We start from the raw sequence: 11,635 nt of genomic DNA, 5'->3' as shown, positions 1-11,635 counted from the left end.
TGGTGTGCTAATTGAGGCTGACAGCTAATGTGGACAAGAACGGACAACGGGCCTTACAATTGAAATTAGAAAGTTGCACAGAGCACGTGGTGTGTTGAAGATTAGATATGTACAATTTGCAGAGTCCTGATCTTAATTCGTTTTAGTATTGACATTTATTATTGGAAAAATAATTTTTGCTTCAAAACCAGCAATTATTGTCTCTACCGCAAATACAAAATGATAGGGAGAGAAAGCAGAAATTATTTGTCGCAAAAATCATTTTTCCTTTATTATTTTATACTTAGGGCTCAATTGGATGTGTTTTTTTTCCTCCAAAAGTTGCTTTCTTTCTTGAAAAAAAGCACTTCTCAGTTTTAGTTCATTTGAATATCTGCTTTTAAAAAAAGCAGAAGTCACAAAAAAGTCAAAAATTTACTTTTTCCATAACCTAAAAATTTTAACTTCTAAAAAAAGCAGAAGTTAAAAGTCAAATATTTTTTTCAAAAACTAAATATTTTTATAAAAATATAAATAGCTTTAACTTTTATAAAAAAAAAAACTTCTAAAATAAAGAAGAGATAAAAATTACTTTTTTTAAAAGGGAAAACGAACGCGCTCTTAGTTTTTGTGCAATTGGAAATGCTCTTCATAGTCCTATATCACTTTGTCAATCGTCATTTGAAAACTGCCCTCACTTCCCTTTTCAGATTCAGATTCCGTTTCACCATTGCTTTATCATTAGCTATTTTTTATTTTTTTTCTTGAATGCTCGATTATCTTTAGGGTGTGTTTGGTACAGGAGAAATTTTATGGTGACCGGGAATCATGATTAATGGGAATTCAGTAGAAATTGAGTTTACTTGGAATCTTACGAAAGATGTGTTTGGTTCGCCAAAATATTACCGGGAATATTGGGTAAAAATGATTGATTCCATATTTGGTTTAGAACGAAATATGACTTGGAATATGAGGTTATTTTACAAAAATAACTCCAAACTATTTTTACTTTTGTAATTGATAGATTGGGTCTAGATTTTTATGTGTATTGGGGTATTTTTGTCTCAAAATTTATTGTTGTGCTTTCCCTTTACTTGGTATTCTGAATTACCATATTATTTTTGGTAATCTGAATAGTGACTTTTCTTTATAAATCAAATTACCGGTAATCCTTGGATATCCGGGAATCGTAATTTATTCCTTCTACCAAACGTGGTAATTACATTTACCAAAGAAGGATTACTGGTAATCCTCTTCAAAAACTTGAACCAAACACCCTTTATGGTATTGGCGATGGGGAAAGCAGAAATTTCATCCCATAACAAAGAGTATGTTATGGACGGTCACAGTCCAAAATTATGAGTAAACCTTTAGAGGCTCATGTAATGATTATTCCATTGTCTTTTCATAGTTAGAACCTTAAATATCATAGTGGAGGATCTTTCACTCCCTCCACACAGTTCATCACACTATATAGTGGTGCACTGCCTCACCGTAATAATGAGTCAATGGTCAAAATGGTTCTAGCTCACCTTACTCTTGTTATTAAAGAATATTTTTTTATCTATATATACATCTTTTTGTCAATTGAAGAGACATATTGCATTTATCACTTTAGTTGTTTCTTGCTGAAATATTGAATTAGCGTGTCCTCATATATATTTTTCCTCTCTTCAGCCATTTCTGAGATATACACATTGGTGATTTCTCCTAGAACTTTATTCCATACCATTGCGTTTAAGAACATCTCTATATTGATATATTTTAAGGGATGCAAACCTAACTCTCTTACACATGGTGATTCCTCCTAACTCTCGTCAAGCAATTCACCAAAACGAGCAGCAACAACCACAAATCGAAACCCAAGCTAAAAGTCAAGTAGTCATTGCTCCACAACCAAACCAGCACATCATCAATCTCACTCATATCAAGCCCCACCACCTCCACCTTCAAGCTCAACCTTTTGCTTGTGTTGTGCTGATTACAATCCTACTTAGAGCGGTAAAGTATGATTCATTCAAGAATATTGTAATGGGAAATAAGAGATTTTTTGCAACAATCAATTAATACTATATGTCTTACTTGTAAGATATAATTATAATTTTAAAAGTTATTTTTTTCTTTTTCCTCACAAGATTGTGGGCTGACATGTGAGAGAGAAAAAAAATAATTTTAATATTATAACTATGTATTACTAGTAAAACATAATGTTAATTAGTTGCTGGAAAAAATATCTTATGCAATGAAAGAAGAAGTTGGAGACCTATTGTAATAGTTTATATTACTTTAGAAGAATTTTATTAATTTTACTTATTTCTTTATATTTCACAATTTTTTTTCTTATTTTTAGGTTTCTAATTAATATACACAGAATTTTTTTTTCTCTGTAGTCTATATATACCGTCCCAAAATCTAAATAATTTCAACAAAGCGAACCTCCGGCTTTGCTCCCATATTTTTTACTAAATTGGTAGTGTTGTTATAAGTTTTTTATAATTTATAGATTTTTCATTTAACAACTATATATACGGAGGCATGTTATATTTACAAACTTTTTTGTTTACAAACTACACTAAGTACGACCGGTCATATTTTAATTACAGTGTACGATCGGTCGTATTTAGTGTAATTTGCAAAAAAAAATTTGTAAACGGATCTTATCTCATATATATGATCTAAACTTTCTAACCGGTGAAATTGTGCTATTGGATTAACATTGCAGTCTGGAATCAAAGGGTTCTAAGCTATCAAATATCATAAAAGCCCCCTTACTTCGTAAAAAAAATCCATAATTTTTTAAATAATAGTTAACAAATAACAATGTTTTATCTATCCGAAGTAAATGATATAAAAAGGGTAAATAACAAAAATAAATTTCATTCGGGTAACTAATTATGTCTATAAACAAAGAATTTTATCTGTAAAATTAAAAGTAATAGATAATATAGATAAGGGAAAAGTTAATATCCTTGTTGTGGTTTACTTCAGAATTATTTATGTTTCTGTGGTTTTTTTTTATCATATATGTCCATGTGGTTTGCAAAAGGATATGTTTTTTATCACATGTGCCCCTGTGATTTTTTATTTTTTACAAAGCACAGGGCATATGTGATAAGAAAAAAAATCACAGGAACTAGATGATTCTAAAGCAAACCACAGAACATCGGTGAACTTTTCCCTACAGATAAAAAGGCATCACCAGCATCCTATTATACGTAACTATAAGCATCACCAGGCTAGAAGATCTCAATGACGAACAAATTATAGAAATTCTTCACCTTCTTTCCCTTCGTCTTGTTCTTCAGCGAAAAAGCGTGAGCTAAACATTCATGCCTGTGGTTTGTTATCCCTCCTTTTTTTCTCTGATTTTTTTTAGAAATATTTCAATCAGTTTATCATTTTCTGATTAGTTCGATTCGAGACAAGTCTCAGAATTATAAATTTAAAGGATTGAACACATGCTTTTATCCTCACTTACTTAATTTTTCGGCAAAAAAAAAAGAAGACCTATGCAGTATGCAAACAACACGTAAATATGCGTCCCAACGAAGTAATTTGCATTTTTAATAAAAAAAAAAATAGTTTGTGGTGAGAGAAGTTTTATTGAGAATTTATAATAGACTTATAAATCGCTTACCATTTATATTTGATTCCAAGTCATGGGGAATTCACGAAATTTGGGGCTTTACCGATGTGCATGCAGACTAATAATCACAAGGTGTTTGTCCTTCCAATAATAGGAAATGAACTTAAGCTACCATCACCAATTAGAACATACACAAACCATTTGCACCATTTTTTTTGTTTTTTTCAAGCGTGTTGTTTTACTTTGACTGCAAAAGATCGATTTTGGGGGATTAGGGTATTGGGCTTCAGTAAGCAATCCAGGTTTTTTCATTTTTTGGTGAAACAAGGTTTTAGATCCTGGGCTTAGATTTGTTTAGTGGGTCAAGGTTTCTTTTTTTCGTAAATTAAAGCTTATTTATTTATATTTGTTAGGTATTTTCTTTTCTTGGGTTATGTTATCTTTGAAAAGTTTTTTGTTTTTGAGTAAAATATATAGGGTTTGTATTTTCTCCAGCAATAGGAGGTAGAGGTGTAAATAGGTTAGGCTAAATTTTGACTTAAATAGGTCGAGTCTGTGTAAAAAAAAGGTCTGGCCTGGTCTGTTAACCTGTGCAAGCCCCAAATTACAAGTTTGGTCTGACCTATATTTAAAAAATAAAAACCTTGGCCGATGCATGTTAGCCTGTTTAAACCGGTTAAACATTCAACAATTAAAAGAATAACTAAAATAATATTACTTTATTATTCAAATTATTAAAATAATAATTTTATTTAAAATAAATAATAAGATATATGTTGACCTATAAGCTTCTAAGCGCGACATGTACAAAAAAGCATATGGCCTGTTTTCTAAATAAGTTTTTTTAAAAGCCTAGGTCTATTCTATTTTATTATTTGTAATAGGCCAAGTCTGGCCTAATATACTAAATATAGGCTAGACTGTAGGCCCTTGTAGGTCGGCATAGCCCATTTACACCCCTAGTAGGAGGTATTTTCTCTTATGTTGCAGACTCAAAAGCACTGTGGGTCTCACCACAATAAAAAAAGAGAAAAAAAAAGAGAGGAGGCAATCATTTCTATGTACCTGTAGGAAGAATATTGTCTCTCCTCACTACAGGAGAGACATATTCCCCAAATATAAATGGAAAAAACTATTCTTATATTTCATAAGGTAAGTTTTTACCTTTCGATAATCATGCAACTTTTTTCTTTTCTTTATTTTTTACTTTTTAGGTGATGGTCCCCATCACTATGTGCCTATAGCATAAGATTCATTTTCTCATACAACATGAGACTAGATAAGTCTAATATAAAAACATATAAAATATAAAAAAGATTTGAAAAATAAAATATACAATAAAAAGTTAAATAGAGTTAACAAAATAAAAATAAAATGAAAGTTAATTTAATCTTTGTAAATTAGTTTCTTTATAATTTTTTAAAATAATATTAGTTTATATATTTTTTGGTGGCAATTCTTCTTCTTCTTCTTTTTCGGTATGGACAATTCTTTTTTAAATACTTTTACCTTCTTGTTCTTGGCGATAATTACTAATCTTGTTTTTTTCTTCTTCTTTTTTTGGAGTTACCCAACCCTAATTACCTCTTTGAGGCGAGTTGGCTCCCTCCGGTATTCCACGAGCTTCGACTCTTTGAGCCGGCTATGGAACTAATCCGGAGTGCGGGGGAGATGGCTAAAGGTTCAGCCCCTCCCCACAAATGCATTCAGCAGGAATCGAACACATGTCCAACCCCAGTAACTCAGCGCCAAGTTACCAACTGATTGCACCCGTTGGGTTGTTTTTTTCTCCTTAACCAACAAAAATATATAAATTAAAATTAAAAGCAATTATTATTTTTTTTAAAGTTAACCTATCTTACGTAATTAGTGCGCCATTAACTTGTAAATAATCGAGAACACAGCATATGAGAAAAGGTTCGTTGGTGGACCAAATTTCTTATATGAAAGGAATCATGATTCATGAAGAGCCAACCTTTGAATGCCTTATTTTTCCTTTTCCTAATTCCAATACCCCAGGCCCTCACTTTTCAAACATCTAATTTGCCAACTTTTCAAAAAGCAAGGAGCAACAAAGTGCAAACCCCTCACAATTTTATTTTTTTAAAAAATAAAATCACAAAACTATTACTTTTTGGAAATGTGGGGGTGAGTTTCTTGTTTTAATGATATAATACTAAGCTAATCATTTTCATCACTATGAATGCCTTCATGGGATTAAAATACCTCATTTTGAACATAACGTGTCTTTTCTATAGTCCAATTAATATACGCCACAAAAGGTAGCCTCTTAGTATCATCCACTTATACTTTTGCCACTTTAACTAGGCTTTGTTTTTATAAATTAATATTCTCCTATTATATTGTCCATTTTGACCTATAATTATAGGTTATTAGACTTGTCTTTTCTAATCTGTATTTTGTATGTGCAAATAGATATAAGACTTACCCATATTCATTAAAAAAGGATAGAAAGAATGAGAATGGAATTAAAAAACAAAGTTATCATTATTTGAATTTTAAAATGAGATGAAAATGAATATAAATGGAGGATCCATACTCCTTTATCTTCTTTATTTCTCTTTTCAGTCAGATTGAAGATAAAAGATATATTGAACTAGCTCTTATTCTTTATGTTTTTAATTATAAAATTATACTTTAATCGTTCGCAAACTTGCTAAATGATGTGTCTGGGATAAAAATGATATGAAGATTATAAATTTATTGAAACATATAAATAATATGATTGAAACTTTATTTTATTCTACATAATCTCTACAAATTAAGACCACAATTACCATGAAGCAATGTTAATAAAATCAGATCGGTCAGTCGACCCGAGAATCGATAAATCGATCATATAATCAGTTTAGTTGAAGTAATGGATCAGCCATGCATCAGAACAGGTTCGATCCGATCGATTTTCGTGAAAATCAGTGACCCAGCCTGGTTTCAAAAAAAAAAAGCCAAAAAAAAAAAAATTAAAAAAAAATCATAATAGACATATTTGAGTACTTTTTGCTTATTGACTTACATAGGTTTTCTCAATTATGCACTATGTAGGAAATTTTGATTTGATTTATAGTTAGAGATGTCATTTACTGAACCTAAAGTCCCGTATCACGATCATTATATTTTTGTTTGATCCTTTATTGAATAATAATGTATGATTTATTATTTTTTATATTAAAATATTTGAAATATTTATTATTTTTTTAGATATTTGAGTATACTTAAATTTTTTAATAAACTATAATTACCGAGTCATGCGGTTAAATCAGTGACTCAATAATCCATTATCTCAACCAAGTTAATGACCGAATCGATTTTAATAACATTGTCCTGAAAAATACACTTGTCACGTGACAAAACTCTAAAAGGTTGGTGGTTATCTTTGAGCAGCAATATAAGGTGGTGATGTGATAAACGAGAAATCACAATCATACAAAAATAGATTCATAATATTGATAATAAAAGAAGAAAGAATAAAAATAATAAAATAAATAATTATAAAATTAATATCGTTGATTTATCTTTATATATGATTGTAATTTTCTAATCATTTTATGTTTTTTTATTAACATGATTCATTTCGTATTCACATATATACAGGCTACAGGCACAGCTGTTCTCTAGCGAATGTGCTGACAAAGTGGAAAATGTGTATAAACACGATGCTCCTCGAATCGCTGACTCTGATGTATTGGGGCAAATCATTTGATTTGGATAATAAAACTCTTGTTATAACAGATCATATATAAGTTAATTTAGCCAAGAGAAGCAGTGTGAGACTATGAGGTAGGTAATTATGATAATCAAGCGAGATAGTATGGATTTCTACTATAATATTTAGTTTCAAAACTTGTAATATTTTTAATGGAATTTTTTTTTTCACTTTTTGTGTTGAAATTTGTTTTCTGTCACACTCGTGTCAAAATGAATAAGTTTTACTGATTGTTTTTCTTTTTCTCTTTAAAATGGAACTCACATTTTTATATGAATATAACAGAAAAATATTTTTTTGCAGTAAAAGCAGAATATTAAATCCATTTTTAATTTAAAATCATGTATGAATGAAGGTTAAATGTGTTATCATAATATTACTAAAATAAAAAATGAACAGATAGATAAAATAATCATAACTTTTTTTAAATGAAAAGATTATATAAATCGAGACAATACGCCACAACTAATATTAAATAATGTATTTGTCTATTCTCATATTATAGGAGAAGAATTATCTCCTATCATAAATACATAGCAGTGTGATCCAGCACTTAAAAAAACAAAAACAAAAAACAGAAAATAAAATTCAGCGTAATTTTTAAATAATGTGTAGAAAGAAAACTACTTATCTCCTAACGTGAGAGTAATATTTTCTTTAAATAATATTAAAAAACAAATCTTAGTATAAGTCATAGTTGATGTCAATGATTTCACTTAAAATAATAATAAAAAATGTAATTTATTGTATTTATGTTGTGCCACGCATAAAAGCAGCTTCATTTTAATAATATAACGAAAAATTAATCAACTATAAGTCGTAACTAAGGGTCATAACTTCATTTAAAATAGTCTCATTTTTTTGTACTACAAAAAAAAAACTCTTTTTTTTATTAAAAAACAAAGTCTTTTTTTATTAAAAAAGAGAGTCTTTTTTTATTAAAAAAAATCCAACCTATAAGTCATGGCACATTGGCACGTCTATATACAATTAGGGTCGTAGATGAGTAAGAGGATTTATTAAAGGTTTATGGTCCAATTTATATTAAATTAGATTTAACCTATTATATATAGTCAAATTAAACACGTTTAAATTTTTCAAAACCGCTATTTAAAAAACAGAACATAAATATTTTTGTTATGAGAAAAATATTTATCTTTTTAAATGACACAACTTATATCATTTCACTCTCACAAAAGATATGAGACCCACACATTTATTTTTTTGTCAACTCTTTTTTCTCTTTTATCTATCTCTTTATCTCTCTCATAATTTTACATTTTTTAAATTGACACACACTTTACTCTTTTTTTTTTTTTTATAACAACACTTTACCTTTTTTTTATATGCATATCATATTAATTTGTTTTAAGAGGACATTGTCGCGAATCGGCTACAGCATGGGGCCACTTTGCAGATGAACACTGTAGAAGATTACCACTGGTTCATCCTCGTCTTCTTATTGCACCATTCTTTTTTGTTACTATTTCATCTTAAAAAAATAAAATAAAAATAATAATAATAATTGACACAGATATCAAAGTGATGGACATAGTTATAGGAGAAAAACTTCGCAAAAGGAAAAGTTTTTTTTTTTTTTTTTTCATTTTACATTACTCCTTTCAGTGTCTCTGATTTGTTGGACTGCATGCAAAACTGCATTGCTACTTGACAATGCCATCATGCACGCGCATGCGTGATAAGTACATTTCTGTTCAATGTACTACATCCTTAATTATATTGAAAAAAATCTTGGTTTACAAATTGAAGAGAATAAATTAAATAAAAAACATATATTTGAAATAAAAACTTAAAAATAATTTATTTATGTAATATTATTAATTAAGAATTAATAATTACATATGGCAATATTCACTTATTATAAGTAACTAAGTAAGATTGAAAAATAAATATCATTGATTAAGTATATATAGTCAATATTACGATTTACAAAATAATTTACTATATACAATTTAATTTAATAAGTGAAAAAAAGGTTATTCAAAAACTATGGGTTAGACATGTGAGTTACATGCGCAAGATTTTTCTCTCTGTTAGGGCAAAGAGATGGTTTTGTCGAAAGAAATGCAAGAAGAAACACCAGAGACAGATACTGTTTCGCAGGTAATCATGAGGAAAAACATCAAGAGATCCAAAAATGGGGAGGAATTCTCCCCGGATTCGTCAAATAGAGGAGTTAGCTTGGGTGATATCCAGGATCGTATACCTTCTGGGAAGACAAAGACGTTCGCGGAAGCTCTCAGAGCTAAAGGTAACATGATGGGGGTCGATGACACCTGGCAGGAAGATTCCATGGATGAACCGAGAGAGCCGCTTGACCCTAAACTAGGAGCCATTAACGAGTTGGGTTTCCAAACTATCTTCGGGGAAGACGACTCTGTCAGAATAAGTTGCACAAAAGAAGCTAAGCAGAGGTTGAGAAGCCCGTGGAAGAACGCTATCATAGCGAAGCTCTTGGGCAAGAAAGTGGGCGTCATGTATATGAAGTTCAAGCTCGAAAGATTATGGTCGAAGCATAGTGCCATTGTGGTTGCAGACCTGGGAAATGACTTTTTCTCGATCAAGTTCTCAAGTGTAGAGTATCTGAATCTGGCTTTAACAGGAGGTCCATAGGTCTTAATGGGTCATTACTTTGCCATAAGGAGATGGGAGTTGTTTTTCAACCCTCACAAAGCAAATATCCATAAAGTTGCTGCATGGATTCGACTACCAGGTATTCCACAATAATTTTGTGTGTTATCTGTGTTGAAGCTGATAGGAAACACTGTAGGAAAAGTCTTAAAGGTAGATAAAACAACCTCTTCGGGCGATAGGGGAAATTTGCTAGGATCTGTGTTGAACTATATTCATCCAAGCCTTTGAGGGGAGAATATATCTTAGAGGAAGAAGTCTTCAAGGTGGAGTATGGAGGATTGTATTTGATTTGCTTACATTGTGGTAAATATGGCCATAATTCAGAGAAATGCCCTGATGTTATGAAACCGATTGAGGTTAGCAATAATGAGGAACCCTTGACATATGCTACCAGTTCTGCGTGTAGCCAGGGTGTGGGCCCCTGGATGGTGCTGCAGAAGAAAAAGTTTATAAAACAACAATCTTTACCGAAGTATGAAGGGGCTGAAGGGAGAACTTTTTGAGAGGATATCTCCAACAAGAAGAATCTTAGCCAGAAAAATAAATCGACAGTGACCAATTTGGGTCAAGACACTTTGAAAAACAAGCCTATCAAAAGCCAGTCAGGTCACGGGTCAGGAAAGTCTAAGGAAAACAAAGTTGGATCCACCTCCCAGCCTATCTCTCCGGTTTCAGCAAAAAAAGCTGGTGCAAGTAAAAAAAAGCCTCCTGTCAAGGCCACTTACACCCAAGATGAAAGAGAAGAACAATATGTTTGTGTTTGCCTCTGATCCCCTAGTAGCAGTTAAAAGCTCTCACTTATCAGAGCTCCCTTCATCCAGCTCTGTCAAAAGTAAGATTGATCAGAATCAGGTTCTTAAACCCCTACCTGATCCGGTTTGCTGCACTGATATTCAGAACTCCTCTAATGAGGTAGAGAAGGAATTATGTACCAAAATTTCTATAACCAAGATCAGTGGCAACGTTGGTCCTCTCCCCAAATGTGAGTTATGTGTGGTGGAGAATGAGAACTCGGATATGGAAATTGGCAAGCCCAGCAGTACAGAACAACTTCTAGATGCTGATCCTCCGGATAGAGCTATTCTGGATGGTATGGCAGTGGAGAGTATTTCAGGTAATGTTGCTTCGGAATATTTGTTGGAGAGTGACCAGGTGCTCTATAATCTTGGATCAGATATGGTTATCCAATGAATTGTCTCGTGTGGAATTGTAGGGGTGCTGCTAAGAAAGCTTTCAAAACATCCCTTAGTAATTTCATCCTGAAGCACAAGATTACTTTGGTTGCCATCTTGGAACCTAGAATTAGTGGTGCTTTAGCTCTAAAAGAAATAAAGAGTAAATACCTCTTTTCGTCCCTGGCAATTTTCACGAGGCACATTTTAGTCCCGAACAATAAAAAAGGCTCATTTTAGTCCCTAATATTTGAAAAAAGGGCCACGTTTGTCCTTCCGTTAGTTGGCATCTAACAGCCCAACTAACGAGCACACGTGACCGTTACTTTGCTGAGTCACCGTTAAGTATGCCAGCGTAGAAGTAATACGACGTTGTTTTATGTCTTCTTGGAGTTTTGGACAGCTGACCTTAGCATCGAAGGCCCTATTTGGTCCTCAACACTAAAAAAATGGACATGAACATAGAAGTTGCAATCATATTACAGCAAACCACAAACCTTTCAAACCCAATTCGGTACA

This window comes from Gastrolobium bilobum, unplaced genomic scaffold, assembly GCF_033153095.1.
Source record: "Gastrolobium bilobum isolate Gb01-03AN ecotype WA unplaced genomic scaffold, APGP_CSIRO_Gbil_v1 utg26319, whole genome shotgun sequence".
NCBI lineage: Eukaryota > Viridiplantae > Streptophyta > Magnoliopsida > Fabales > Fabaceae > Gastrolobium > Gastrolobium bilobum.
The sequence above is the reverse complement of the archived record's forward strand: the minus strand, read 5'-3'. Positions refer to the sequence as shown.